This window comes from Conger conger, chromosome 8 (genome assembly GCF_963514075.1).
Source record: "Conger conger chromosome 8, fConCon1.1, whole genome shotgun sequence".
NCBI lineage: Eukaryota > Metazoa > Chordata > Actinopteri > Anguilliformes > Congridae > Conger > Conger conger.
The window spans coordinates 35,686,423-35,701,325 of record NC_083767.1 but is presented as its reverse complement, the minus strand read 5'-3'; the positions used below and the strand labels follow the sequence as shown (position 1 = coordinate 35,701,325).

The 14,903-nt window shown below is 42.1% G+C and overlaps 8 non-coding genes across 8 annotated transcripts; all 8 read left to right on the top strand.

The window, feature by feature from the left end:
* Positions 1–1,752: 1,752 nt before the first annotated feature.
* Positions 1,753–1,834, top strand: trnas-gcu (transfer RNA serine (anticodon GCU)). Its single transcript has one exon. It is a non-coding gene; the product is annotated as a tRNA-Ser (tRNA).
* A 2,706-nt stretch (positions 1,835–4,540) lies between these two features.
* Positions 4,541–4,622, top strand: trnas-gcu (transfer RNA serine (anticodon GCU)). The gene has a single exon. It is a non-coding gene; the product is annotated as a tRNA-Ser (tRNA).
* Positions 4,623–7,328: 2,706 nt separating this feature from the next.
* Positions 7,329–7,410, top strand: trnas-gcu (transfer RNA serine (anticodon GCU)). The gene has a single exon. It is a non-coding gene; the product is annotated as a tRNA-Ser (tRNA).
* Positions 7,411–8,722: 1,312 nt separating this feature from the next.
* trnas-gcu (transfer RNA serine (anticodon GCU)) lies at positions 8,723–8,804 on the top strand. The gene has a single exon. It is a non-coding gene; the product is annotated as a tRNA-Ser (tRNA).
* A 615-nt stretch (positions 8,805–9,419) lies between these two features.
* trnas-gcu (transfer RNA serine (anticodon GCU)) lies at positions 9,420–9,501 on the top strand. The gene has a single exon. It is a non-coding gene; the product is annotated as a tRNA-Ser (tRNA).
* Positions 9,502–10,812: 1,311 nt separating this feature from the next.
* trnas-gcu (transfer RNA serine (anticodon GCU)) lies at positions 10,813–10,894 on the top strand. The gene has a single exon. It is a non-coding gene; the product is annotated as a tRNA-Ser (tRNA).
* Positions 10,895–12,902: 2,008 nt separating this feature from the next.
* On the top strand, positions 12,903–12,984 carry trnas-gcu (transfer RNA serine (anticodon GCU)). Its single transcript has one exon. It is a non-coding gene; the product is annotated as a tRNA-Ser (tRNA).
* Positions 12,985–14,295: 1,311 nt separating this feature from the next.
* On the top strand, positions 14,296–14,377 carry trnas-gcu (transfer RNA serine (anticodon GCU)). The gene has a single exon. It is a non-coding gene; the product is annotated as a tRNA-Ser (tRNA).
* Positions 14,378–14,903: the final 526 nt, after the last annotated feature.

The window sequence follows — 14,903 nt, the reverse complement described above, 5'->3', positions numbered from 1 at the left end:
CAACCTTATTCCACACCTCAGATATCCTGTTTTCGTGTACCAGTGCAAGTTTTCTTTTTAGCTGTTCATATCCTCTTCTACGTAGTGGCTTTTTGTCTGCCAGACATCACCTTAGACCTATATGATTGAGTTGCCTTTTCACAGCGCAAAGATAGACAGAAACACCTGTGCATTTCTTCAGATCTGAAGAACGAGAGGAACTAGATTTTTTCCTTTTCATTGAACATACATTATTCATAGTTTATTTGAAATGATGATAGTTTTGCTGGTCTACCTGTTCTTCATTGGTTGCTTTGAGTCCCAGTTTCTTTGAATCTTGCAATAATCTTTCATACTCCAGTGAATTTCAGCGTTTTAGGACGAGGTGGCCGAGTGGTTAAGGCGATGGACTGCTAATCCATTGTGCTCTGCACGCGTGGGTTGGAATCCCATCCTCGTCGAACTGGAGGTTTTGGGTTCCATGGAGCTTGATGTATGTTTGAGGTGAACGCCACCCAATCCAGGCTTTCATTCGTACCCTCATCTGGTGAAAACAATTGTCAGGAGCCTTTCTCTGGTGTGTTCTTCATTCACCTTTGGAAGCCATTTCCTCTCCCAGCAAGTACTGATATATTTGGGTTATCGATACTGTGAATTTCCAGGTCCTTTGTAAACAGCAGCAATTCAGTGATCTCATATTTACACTCATCGGTCCATACAACCTTATTCCACACCTCAGATATCCTGTTTTCGTGTACCAGTGCAAGTTTTCTTTTTAGCTGTTCATATCCTCTTCTACGTAGTGGCTTTTTGTCTGCCAGACATCACCTTAGACCTATATGATTGAGTTGCCTTTTCACAGCGCAAAGACAGACAGAAACACCTGTGCATTTCTTCAGATCTGAAGAACGAGAGGAACTAGATTTTTTCCTTTTCATTGAACATACATTATTCATAGTTTATTTGAAATGATGATAGTTTTGCTGGTCTACCTGTTCTTCATTGGTTGCTTTGAGTCCCAGTTTCTTTGAATCTTGCAATAATCTTTCATACTCCAGTGAATTTCAGCGTTTTAGGACGAGGTGGCCGAGTGGTTAAGGCGATGGACTGCTAATCCATTGTGCTCTGCACGCGTGGGTTGGAATCCCATCCTCCTCGAACTGGAGCTTTTGGGTTCCATGGAGCTTGATGTATGTTTGAGGTGAACGCCACCCAATCCAGGCTTTCATTCGTACCCTCATCTGGTGAAAACAATTGTCAGGAGCCTTTCTCTGGTGTGTTCTTCATTCACCTTTGGAAGCCATTTCCTCTCCCAGCAAGTACTGATATATTTGGGTTATCGATACTGTGAATTTCCAGGTCCTTTGTAAACAGCAGCAATTCAGTGATCTCATATTTACACTCATCGGTCCGTACAACCTTATTCCACACCTCAGATATCCTGTTTTCGTGTACCAGTGCAAGTTTTCTTTTTAGCTGTTCATATCCTCTTCTACGTAGTGGCTTTTTGTCTGCCAGACATCACCTTAGACCTATATGATTGAGTTGCCTTTTCACAGCGCAAAGATAGACAGAAACACCTGTGCATTTCTTCAGATCTGAAGAACGAGAGGAACTAGATTTTTTCCTTTTCATTGAACATACATTATTCATAGTTTATTTGAAATGATGATAGTTTTGCTGGTCTACCTGTTCTTCATTGGTTGCTTTGAGTCCCAGTTTCTTTGAATCTTGCAATAATCTTTCATACTCCAGTGTATTTCAGCATTTTAGGACGAGGTGGCCGAGTGGTTAAGGCGATGGACTGCTAATCCATTGTGCTCTGCATGCGTGGGTTCGAATCCCATCCTCGTCGAACTGGAGCTTTTGGGTTCCATGGAGCTTGATGTATGTTTGAGGTGAACGCCACCCAATCCAGGCTTTCATTCGTACCCTCATCTGGTGAAAACAATTGTCAGGAGCCTTAATCTGGTGTGTTCTTCATTCACCTTTGGAAGCCATTTCCTCTCCCAGCAAGTACTGATATATTTGGGTTATCGATACTGTGAATTTCCAGGTCCTTTGTAAACAGCAGCAATTCAGTGATCTCATATTTACACTCATCGGTCCATACAACCTTATTCCACACCTCAGATATCCTGTTTTCGTGTACCAGTGCAAGTTTTCTTTTTAGCTGTTCATATCCTCTTCTACGTAGTGGCTTTTTGTCTGCCAGACATCACCTTAGACCTATATGATTGAGTTGCCTTTTCACAGCGCAAAGACAGACAGAAACACCTGTGCATTTCTTCAGATCTGAAGAACGAGAGGAACTAGATTTTTTCCTTTTCATTGAACATACATTATTCATAGTTTATTTGAAATGATGATAGTTTTGCTGGTCTACCTGTTCTTCATTGGTTGCTTTGAGTCCCAGTTTCTTTGAATCTTGCAATAATCTTTCATACTCCAGTGAATTTCAGCGTTTTAGGACGAGGTGGCCGAGTGGTTAAGGCGATGGACTGCTAATCCATTGTGCTCTGCACGCGTGGGTTGGAATCCCATCCTCGTCGAACTGGAGGTTTTGGGTTCCATGGAGCTTGATGTATGTTTGAGGTGAACGCCACCCAATCCAGGCTTTCATTCGTACCCTCATCTGGTGAAAACAATTGTCAGGAGCCTTTCTCTGGTGTGTTCTTCATTCACCTTTGGAAGCCATTTCCTCTCCCAGCAAGTACTGATATATTTGGGTTATCGATACTGTGAATTTCCAGGTCCTTTGTAAACAGCAGCAATTCAGTGATCTCATATTTACACTCATCGGTCCATACAACCTTATTCCACACCTCAGATATCCTGTTTTCGTGTACCAGTGCAAGTTTTCTTTTTAGCTGTTCATATCCTCTTCTACGTAGTGGCTTTTTGTCTGCCAGACATCACCTTAGACCTATATGATTGAGTTGCCTTTTCACAGCGCAAAGATAGACAGAAACACCTGTGCATTTCTTCAGATCTGAAGAACGAGAGGAACTAGATTTTTTCCTTTTCATTGAACATACATTATTCATAGTTTATTTGAAATGATGATAGTTTTGCTGGTCTACCTGTTCTTCATTGGTTGCTTTGAGTCCCAGTTTCTTTGAATCTTGCAATAATCTTTCATACTCCAGTGAATTTCAGCGTTTTAGGACGAGGTGGCCGAGTGGTTAAGGCGATGGACTGCTAATCCATTGTGCTCTGCACGCGTGGGTTGGAATCCCATCCTCGTCGAACTGGAGGTTTTGGGTTCCATGGAGCTTGATGTATGTTTGAGGTGAACGCCACCCAATCCAGGCTTTCATTCGTACCCTCATCTGGTGAAAACAATTGTCAGGAGCCTTTCTCTGGTGTGTTCTTCATTCACCTTTGGAAGCCATTTCCTCTCCCAGCAAGTACTGATATATTTGGGTTATCGATACTGTGAATTTCCAGGTCCTTTGTAAACAGCAGCAATTCAGTGATCTCATATTTACACTCATCGGTCCATACAACCTTATTCCACACCTCAGATATCCTGTTTTCGTGTACCAGTGCAAGTTTTCTTTTTAGCTGTTCATATCCTCTTCTACGTAGTGGCTTTTTGTCTGCCAGACATCACCTTAGACCTATATGATTGAGTTGCCTTTTCACAGCGCAAAGACAGACAGAAACACCTGTGCATTTCTTCAGATCTGAAGAACGAGAGGAACTAGATTTTTTCCTTTTCATTGAACATACATTATTCATAGTTTATTTGAAATGATGATAGTTTTGCTGGTCTACCTGTTCTTCATTGGTTGCTTTGAGTCCCAGTTTCTTTGAATCTTGCAATAATCTTTCATACTCCAGTGAATTTCAGCGTTTTAGGACGAGGTGGCCGAGTGGTTAAGGCGATGGACTGCTAATCCATTGTGCTCTGCACGCGTGGGTTGGAATCCCATCCTCCTCGAACTGGAGCTTTTGGGTTCCATGGAGCTTGATGTATGTTTGAGGTGAACGCCACCCAATCCAGGCTTTCATTCGTACCCTCATCTGGTGAAAACAATTGTCAGGAGCCTTTCTCTGGTGTGTTCTTCATTCACCTTTGGAAGCCATTTCCTCTCCCAGCAAGTACTGATATATTTGGGTTATCGATACTGTGAATTTCCAGGTCCTTTGTAAACAGCAGCAATTCAGTGATCTCATATTTACACTCATCGGTCCGTACAACCTTATTCCACACCTCAGATATCCTGTTTTCGTGTACCAGTGCAAGTTTTCTTTTTAGCTGTTCATATCCTCTTCTACGTAGTGGCTTTTTGTCTGCCAGACATCACCTTAGACCTATATGATTGAGTTGCCTTTTCACAGCGCAAAGATAGACAGAAACACCTGTGCATTTCTTCAGATCTGAAGAACGAGAGGAACTAGATTTTTTCCTTTTCATTGAACATACATTATTCATAGTTTATTTGAAATGATGATAGTTTTGCTGGTCTACCTGTTCTTCATTGGTTGCTTTGAGTCCCAGTTTCTTTGAATCTTGCAATAATCTTTCATACTCCAGTGTATTTCAGCATTTTAGGACGAGGTGGCCGAGTGGTTAAGGCGATGGACTGCTAATCCATTGTGCTCTGCATGCGTGGGTTCGAATCCCATCCTCGTCGAACTGGAGCTTTTGGGTTCCATGGAGCTTGATGTATGTTTGAGGTGAACGCCACCCAATCCAGGCTTTCATTCGTACCCTCATCTGGTGAAAACAATTGTCAGGAGCCTTAATCTGGTGTGTTCTTCATTCACCTTTGGAAGCCATTTCCTCTCCCAGCAAGTACTGATATATTTGGGTTATCGATACTGTGAATTTCCAGGTCCTTTGTAAACAGCAGCAATTCAGTGATCTCATATTTACACTCATCGGTCCATACAACCTTATTCCACACCTCAGATATCCTGTTTTCGTGTACCAGTGCAAGTTTTCTTTTTAGCTGTTCATATCCTCTTCTACGTAGTGGCTTTTTGTCTGCCAGACATCACCTTAGACCTATATGATTGAGTTGCCTTTTCACAGCGCAAAGACAGACAGAAACACCTGTGCATTTCTTCAGATCTGAAGAACGAGAGGAACTAGATTTTTTCCTTTTCATTGAACATACATTATTCATAGTTTATTTGAAATGATGATAGTTTTGCTGGTCTACCTGTTCTTCATTGGTTGCTTTGAGTCCCAGTTTCTTTGAATCTTGCAATAATCTTTCATACTCCAGTGAATTTCAGCGTTTTAGGACGAGGTGGCCGAGTGGTTAAGGCGATGGACTGCTAATCCATTGTGCTCTGCACGCGTGGGTTGGAATCCCATCCTCGTCGAACTGGAGGTTTTGGGTTCCATGGAGCTTGATGTATGTTTGAGGTGAACGCCACCCAATCCAGGCTTTCATTCGTACCCTCATCTGGTGAAAACAATTGTCAGGAGCCTTTCTCTGGTGTGTTCTTCATTCACCTTTGGAAGCCATTTCCTCTCCCAGCAAGTACTGATATATTTGGGTTATCGATACTGTGAATTTCCAGGTCCTTTGTAAACAGCAGCAATTCAGTGATCTCATATTTACACTCATCGGTCCATACAACCTTATTCCACACCTCAGATATCCTGTTTTCGTGTACCAGTGCAAGTTTTCTTTTTAGCTGTTCATATCCTCTTCTACGTAGTGGCTTTTTGTCTGCCAGACATCACCTTAGACCTATATGATTGAGTTGCCTTTTCACAGCGCAAAGATAGACAGAAACACCTGTGCATTTCTTCAGATCTGAAGAACGAGAGGAACTAGATTTTTTCCTTTTCATTGAACATACATTATTCATAGTTTATTTGGAATGATGATAGTTTTGCTGGTCTACCTGTTCTTCATTGGTTGCTTTGAGTCCCAGTTTCTTTGAATCTTGCAATAATCTTTCATACTCCAGTGAATTTCAGCGTTTTAGGACGAGGTGGCCGAGTGGTTAAGGCGATGGACTGCTAATCCATTGTGCTCTGCACGCGTGGGTTGGAATCCCATCCTCGTCGAACTGGAGGTTTTGGGTTCCATGGAGCTTGATGTATGTTTGAGGTGAACGCCACCCAATCCAGGCTTTCATTCGTACCCTCATCTGGTGAAAACAATTGTCAGGAGCCTTTCTCTGGTGTGTTCTTCATTCACCATTGGAAGCCATTTCCTCTCCCAGCAAGTACTGATATATTTGGGTTATCGATACTGTGAATTTCCAGGTCCTTTGTAAACAGCAGCAATTCAGTGATCTCATATTTACACTCATCGGTCCATACAACCTTATTCCACACCTCAGATATCCTGTTTTCGTGTACCAGTGCAAGTTTTCTTTTTAGCTGTTCATATCCTCTTCTACGTAGTGGCTTTTTGTCTGCCAGACATCACCTTAGACCTATATGATTGAGTTGCCTTTTCACAGCGCAAAGATAGACAGAAACACCTGTGCATTTCTTCAGATCTGAAGAACGAGAGGAACTAGATTTTTTCCTTTTCATTGAACATACATTATTCATAGTTTATTTGAAATGATGATAGTTTTGCTGGTCTACCTGTTCTTCATTGGTTGCTTTGAGTCCCAGTTTCTTTGAATCTTGCAATAATCTTTCATACTCCAGTGAATTTCAGCATTTAAGGACGAGGTGGCCGAGTGGTTAAGGCGATGGACTGCTAATCCATTGTGCTCTGCACGCGTGGGTTGGAATCCCATCCTCGTCGAACTGGAGGTTTTGGGTTCCATGGAGCTTGATGTATGTTTGAGGTGAACGCCACCCAATCCAGGCTTTCATTCGTACCCTCATCTGGTGAAAACAATTGTCAGGAGCCTTTCTCTGGTGTGTTCTTCATTCACCTTTGGAAGCCATTTCCTCTCCCAGCAAGTACTGATATATTTGGGTTATCGATACTGTGAATTTCCAGGTCCTTTGTAAACAGCAGCAATTCAGTGATCTCATATTTACACTCATCGGTCCATACAACCTTATTCCACACCTCAGATATCCTGTTTTCGTGTACCAGTGCAAGTTTTCTTTTTAGCTGTTCATATCCTCTTCTACGTAGTGGCTTTTTGTCTGCCAGACATCACCTTAGACCTATATGATTGAGTTGCCTTTTCACAGCGCAAAGATAGACAGAAACACCTGTGCATTTCTTCAGATCTGAAGAACGAGAGGAACTAGATTTTTTCCTTTTCATTGAACATACATTATTCATAGTTTATTTGAAATGATGATAGTTTTGCTGGTCTACCTGTTCTTCATTGGTTGCTTTGAGTCCCAGTTTCTTTGAATCTTGCAATAATCTTTCATACTCCAGTGAATTTCAGCGTTTTAGGACGAGGTGGCCGAGTGGTTAAGGCGATGGACTGCTAATCCATTGTGCTCTGCACGCGTGGGTTCGAATCCCATCCTCGTCGAACTGGAGGTTTTGGGTTCCATGGAGCTTGATGTATGTTTGAGGTGAACGCCACCCAATCCAGGCTTTCATTCGTACCCTCATCTGGTGAAAACAATTGTCAGGAGCCTTTCTCTGGTGTGTTCTTCATTCACCTTTGGAAGCCATTTCCTCTCCCAGCAAGTACTGATATATTTGGGTTATCGATACTGTGAATTTCCAGGTCCTTTGTAAACAGCAGCAATTCAGTGATCTCATATTTACACTCATCGGTCCATACAACCTTCTTCCACACCTCAGATATCCTGTTTTCGTGTACCAGTGCAAGTTTTCTTTTTAGCTGTTCATATCCTCTTCTACGTAGTGGCTTTTTGTCTGCCAGACATCACCTTAGACCTACATGATTGAGTTGCCTTTTCACAGCGCAAAGACAGACAGAAACACCTGTGCATTTCTTCAGATCTGAAGCACGAGAAGAACTAGATTTTTTCCTTTTCATTTAAAATACATTATTCATAGTTTATTTGAAATGATGATAGTTTTGTTGGTCTACCTGTTCTTCATTGGTTGCTTTGAGTCCCAGTTTCTTTGAATCTTGCAATAATCTTTCATACTCCAGTGAGTTCCTGCGGTTTGGGACGAGGTGGCCGAGTGGTTGAGGCGATGGACTGCTAATCCTTTGTGCTCTGCACGCGTGGGTTCGAATCCCATACTTGTCGAACTGGAGGTTTTGGGTTCCATGGAGCTTGATGTATGTTTGAGGTGAACGCCACCCAATCCAGACTTTCATTCGTACCCTCATCTGGTGAAAACAATTGTCAGGAGTCTTTCTCTGGTGTGTTCTTCATTCACCTTTGGAAGCCATTTCCTCTCCCAGCAAGTACTGATATATTTGGGTTATCGATACTGTGAATTTCCAGGTCCTTTGTAAACAGCAGCAATTCAGTGATCTCATATTTACACTCATCGGTCCATACAACCTTATTCCACACCTCAGATATCCTGTTTTCGTGTACCAGTGCAAGTTTTCTTTTTTGCTGTTCATATCCTCTTCTACGTAGTGGCTTTTTGTCTGCCAGACATCACCTTAGACCTATATGATTGAGTTGCCTTTTCACAGCGCAAAGACAGACAGAAACACCTGTGCATTTCTTCAGATCTGAAGAACGAGAGGAACTAGATTTTTTCCTTTTCATTGAACATACATTATTCATAGTTTATTTGAAATGATGATAGCTTTGTTGGTCTACCTGTTCTTCATTGGTTGCTTTGAGTCCCAGTTTCTTTGAATCTTGCAATAATCTTTCATACTCCAGTGAGTTCCAGCGGTTTAGGACGAGGTGGCCGAGTGGTTAAGGCGATAGACTGCTAATCCATTGTGCTCTGCACGCGTGGGTTCGAATCCCATCCTCGTCGAACTGGAGCTTTTGGGTTCCATGGAGCTTGATGTATGTTTGAGGTGAACGCCACCCAATCCAGGCTTTCATTCGTACCCTCATCTGGTGAAAACAATTGTCAGGAGCCTTTCTCTGGAGTGTTCTTCATTCACCTATGGAAGCCATTTCCTCTCCCAGCAAATACTGATATATTTGGGTTATCGATACTGTGAATTTCCAGGTCCTTTGTAAACAGCAGCAATTCAGTGATCTCATATTTACACTCATCGGTCAATACAATCTTATTCCACACCTCAGATATCCTGTTTTCGTGTACCAGTGCAAGTTTTCTTTTTAGCTGTTCATATCCTCTTCTACGTAGTGGCTTTTTGTCTGCCAGACATCACCTTAGACCTACATGATTGAGTCGCCTTTTCACAGCGCAAAGACAGACAGAAACACCTGTGCATTTCTTCAGATCTGAAGAACGAGAGGAACTAGATTTTTTCCTTTTCATTGAACATACATTTTTCATAGTTTATTTGAAATGATGATAGTTTTGTTGGTCTACCTGTTCTTCATTGGTTGCTTTGAGTCCCAGTTTCTTTGAATCTTGCAATAATCTTTCATACTCCAGTGAGTTCCAGCGGTTTAGGACGAGGTGGCCGAGTGGTTAAGGCGATGGACTGCTAATCCATTGTGCTCTGCACGCGTGGGTTTGAATCCCATCCTTGTCGAACTGGAGCATTGGGTTCCATGGAGCTTGATGTATGTTTGAGGTGAATGCCACCCAATCCAGGCTTTCATTCGTACCCTCATCTGGTGAAAACAATTGTCAGGAGCCTTTCTCTGGAGTGTTCTTCATTCACCTATGGAAGCCATTTCCTCTCCCAGCAAATACTGATATATTTGGGTTATCGATACTGTGAATTTCCAGGTCCTTTGTAAACAGCAGCAATTCAGTGATCTCATATTTACACTCATCGGTCCATACAAACTTATTCCACACCTCAGATATCCTGTTTTCGTGTACCAGTGCAAGTTTTCTTTTAAGCTGTTCATATCCTCTTCTACGTAGTGGCTTTTTGTCTGCCAGACATCACCTTAGACCTACATGATTGAGTTGCCTTTTCACAGCGCAAAGACAGACAGAAACACCTGTGCATTTCTTCAGATCTGAAGCACGAGAAGAACTAGATTTTTTCCTTTTCATTGATCATACATTATTCATAGTTTATTTGAAATGATGATAGTTTTGTTGGTCTACCTGTTCTTCATTGGTTGCTTTGAGTCCCAGTTTCTTTGAATCTTGCAATAATCTTTCATACTCCAGTGAGTTCCAGCGGTTTAGGACGAGGTGGCCGAGTGGTTAAGGCGATGGACTGCTAATCCATTGTGCTCTGCACGCGTGGGTTGGAATCCCATCCTCGTCGAACTGGAGGTATTGGGTTAGATGGAGCTTGATGTATGTTTGAGGTGAACGCCACCCAATCCAGGCTTTCATTCGTACCCTCATCTGGTGAAAACAATTGTCAGGAGCCTTTCTCTGGAGTGTTCTTCATTCACCTATGGAAGCCATTTCCTCTCCCAGCAAGTACTGATATATTTGGGTTATCGATACTGTGAATTTCCAGGTCCTTTGTACACAGCAGCAATTCAGTGATCTCATATTTACACTCATCGGTCCATACAACCTTATTCCACACCTCAGATATCCTGTTTTCGTGTACCAGTGCAAGTTTTCTTTTTAGCTGTTCATATCCTCTTCTACGTAGTGGCTTTTTGTCTGCCAGACATCACCTTAGACCTATATGATTGAGTTGCCTTTTCACAGCGCAAAGATAGACAGAAACACCTGTGCATTTCTTCAGATCTGAAGAACGAGAGGAACTAGATTTTTTCCTTTTCATTGAACATACATTATTCATAGTTTATTTGAAAGGATGATAGTTTTACTGGTCTACCTGTTCTTCATTGGTTGCTTTGAGTCCCAGTTTCTTTAAATCTTGCAATAATCTTTCATACTCCAGTGAATTTCAGCGTTTTTGGACGAGGTGGCCGAGTGGTTAAGGCGATGGACTGCTAATCCATTGTGCTTTGCACGCGTGGGTTCGAATCCCATCCTTGTCGAACTGGAGGTTTTGGGTTCCATGGAGCTTGATGTATGTTTGAGGTGAACGCCACCCAATCCAGACTTTCATTCGTACCCTCATCTGGTGAAAACAATTGTCAGGAGCCTTTCTCTGGTGTGTTCTTCATTCACCTTTGGAAGCCATTTCCTCTCCCAGCAAGTACTGATATATTTGGGTTATCGATACTGTGAATTTCCAGGTCCTTTGTAAACAGCAGCAATTCAGTGATCTCATATTTACACTCATCGGTCCATACAACCTTATTCCACACCTCAGATATCCTGTTTTCGTGAACCAGTGCAAGTTTTCTTTTTTGCTGTTCATATCCTCTTCTACGTAGTGGCTTTTTGTCTGCCAGACATCACCTTAGACCTATATGATTGAGTTGCCTTTTCACAGCGCAAAGATAGACAGAAACACCTGTGCATTTCTTCAGATCTGAAGAACGAGAGGAACTAGATTTTTTTCTTTTCATTGAACATATATTATTCATAGTTTATTTGAAATGATGATAGTTTTGCTGGTCTACCTGTTCTTCATTGGTTGCTTTGAGTCCCAGTTTCTTTGAATCTTGCAATAATCTTTCATACTCCAGTGAGTTCCAGCGGTTTAGGATGAGGTGGCCGAGTGGTTAAGGCGATGGACTGCTAATCCATTGTGCTCTGCACGCGTGGGTTTGAATCCCATCCTTGTCGAACTGGAGCATTGGGTTCCATGGAGCTTGATGTATGTTTGAGGTGAATGCCACCCAATCCAGGCTTTCATTCGTACCCTCATCTGGTGAAAACAATTGTCAGGAGCCTTTCTCTGGAGTGTTCTTCATTCACCTATGGAAGCCATTTCCTCTCCCAGCAAGTACTGATATATTTGGGTTATCGATACTGTGAATTTCCAGGTCCTTTGTAAACAGCAGCAATTCAGTGATCTCATATTTACACTCATCGGTCCATACAACCTTATTCCACACCTCAGATATCCTGTTTTCGTGTACCAGTGCAAGTTTTCTTTTTTGCTGTTCATATCCTCTTCTACGTAGTGGCTTTTTGTCTGCCAGACATCACCTTAGACCTATATGATTGAGTTGCCTTTTCACAGCGCAAAGACAGACAGAAACACCTGTGCATTTCTTCAGATCTGAAGAACGAGAGGAACTAGATTTTTTCCTTTTCATTGAACATACATTATTCATAGTTTATTTGAAATGATGATAGCTTTGTTGGTCTACCTGTTCTTCATTGGTTGCTTTGAGTCCCAGTTTCTTTGAATCTTGCAATAATCTTTCATACTCCAGTGAGTTCCAGCGGTTTAGGAAGAGGTGGCCGAGTGGTTAAGGCGATAGACTGCTAATCCATTGTGCTCTGCACGCGTGGGTTCGAATCCCATCCTCGTCGAACTGGAGCTTTTGGGTTCCATGGAGCTTGATGTATGTTTGAGGTGAACGCCACCCAATCCAGGCTTTCATTCGTACCCTCATCTGGTGAAAACAATTGTCAGGAGCCTTTCTCTGGAGTGTTCTTCATTCACCTATGGAAGCCATTTCCTCTCCCAGCAAATACTGATATATTTGGGTTATCGATACTGTGAATTTCCAGGTCCTTTGTAAACAGCAGCAATTCAGTGATCTCATATTTACACTCATCGGTCAATACAATCTTATTCCACACCTCAGATATCCTGTTTTCGTGTACCAGTGCAAGTTTTCTTTTTAGCTGTTCATATCCTCTTCTACGTAGTGGCTTTTTGTCTGCCAGACATCACCTTAGACCTACATGATTGAGTCGCCTTTTCACAGCGCAAAGACAGACAGAAACACCTGTGCATTTCTTCAGATCTGAAGAACGAGAGGAACTAGATTTTTTCCTTTTCATTGAACATACATTTTTCATAGTTTATTTGAAATGATGATAGTTTTGTTGGTCTACCTGTTCTTCATTGGTTGCTTTGAGTCCCAGTTTCTTTGAATCTTGCAATAATCTTTCATACTCCAGTGAGTTCCAGCGGTTTAGGACGAGGTGGCCGAGTGGTTAAGGCGATGGACTGCTAATCCATTGTGCTCTGCACGCGTGGGTTTGAATCCCATCCTTGTCGAACTGGAGCATTGGGTTCCATGGAGCTTGATGTATGTTTGAGGTGAATGCCACCCAATCCAGGCTTTCATTCGTACCCTCATCTGGTGAAAACAATTGTCAGGAGCCTTTCTCTGGAGTGTTCTTCATTCACCTATGGAAGCCATTTCCTCTCCCAGCAAATACTGATATATTTGGGTTATCGATACTGTGAATTTCCAGGTCCTTTGTAAACAGCAGCAATTCAGTGATCTCATATTTACACTCATCGGTCCATACAAACTTATTCCACACCTCAGATATCCTGTTTTCGTGTACCAGTGCAAGTTTTCTTTTAAGCTGTTCATATCCTCTTCTACGTAGTGGCTTTTTGTCTGCCAGACATCACCTTAGACCTACATGATTGAGTTGCCTTTTCACAGCGCAAAGACAGACAGAAACACCTGTGCATTTCTTCAGATCTGAAGCACGAGAAGAACTAGATTTTTTCCTTTTCATTGATCATACATTATTCATAGTTTATTTGAAATGATGATAGTTTTGTTGGTCTACCTGTTCTTCATTGGTTGCTTTGAGTCCCAGTTTCTTTGAATCTTGCAATAATCTTTCATACTCCAGTGAGTTCCAGCGGTTTAGGACGAGGTGGCCGAGTGGTTAAGGCGATGGACTGCTAATCCATTGTGCTCTGCACGCGTGGGTTGGAATCCCATCCTCGTCGAACTGGAGGTATTGGGTTAGATGGAGCTTGATGTATGTTTGAGGTGAACGCCACCCAATCCAGGCTTTCATTCGTACCCTCATCTGGTGAAAACAATTGTCAGGAGCCTTTCTCTGGAGTGTTCTTCATTCACCTATGGAAGCCATTTCCTCTCCCAGCAAGTACTGATATATTTGGGTTATCGATACTGTGAATTTCCAGGTCCTTTGTACACAGCAGCAATTCAGTGATCTCATATTTACACTCATCGGTCCATACAACCTTATTCCACACCTCAGATATCCTGTTTTCGTGTACCAGTGCAAGTTTTCTTTTTAGCTGTTCATATCCTCTTCTACGTAGTGGCTTTTTGTCTGCCAGACATCACCTTAGACCTATATGATTGAGTTGCCTTTTCACAGCGCAAAGATAGACAGAAACACCTGTGCATTTCTTCAGATCTGAAGAACGAGAGGAACTAGATTTTTTCCTTTTCATTGAACATACATTATTCATAGTTTATTTGAAAGGATGATAGTTTTACTGGTCTACCTGTTCTTCATTGGTTGCTTTGAGTCCCAGTTTCTTTAAATCTTGCAATAATCTTTCATACTCCAGTGAATTTCAGCGTTTTAGGACGAGGTGGCCGAGTGGTTAAGGCGATGGACTGCTAATCCATTGTGCTTTGCACGCGTGGGTTCGAATCCCATCCTTGTCGAACTGGAGGTTTTGGGTTCCATGGAGCTTGATGTATGTTTGAGGTGAACGCCACCCAATCCAGACTTTCATTCGTACCCTCATCTGGTGAAAACAATTGTCAGGAGCCTTTCTCTGGTGTGTTCTTCATTCACCTTTGGAAGCCATTTCCTCTCCCAGCAAGTACTGATATATTTGGGTTATCGATACTGTGAATTTCCAGGTCCTTTGTAAACAGCAGCAATTCAGTGATCTCATATTTACACTCATCGGTCCATACAACCTTATTCCACACCTCAGATATCCTGTTTTCGTGAACCAGTGCAAGTTTTCTTTTTTGCTGTTCATATCCTCTTCTACGTAGTGGCTTTTCGTCTGCCAGACATCACCTTAGACCTATATGATTGAGTTGCCTTTTCACAGCGCAAAGATAGACAGAAACACCTGTGCATTTCTTCAGATCTGAAGAACGAGAGGAACTAGATTTTTTTCTTTTCATTGAACATATATTATTCATAGTTTATTTGAAATGATGATAGTTTTGCTGG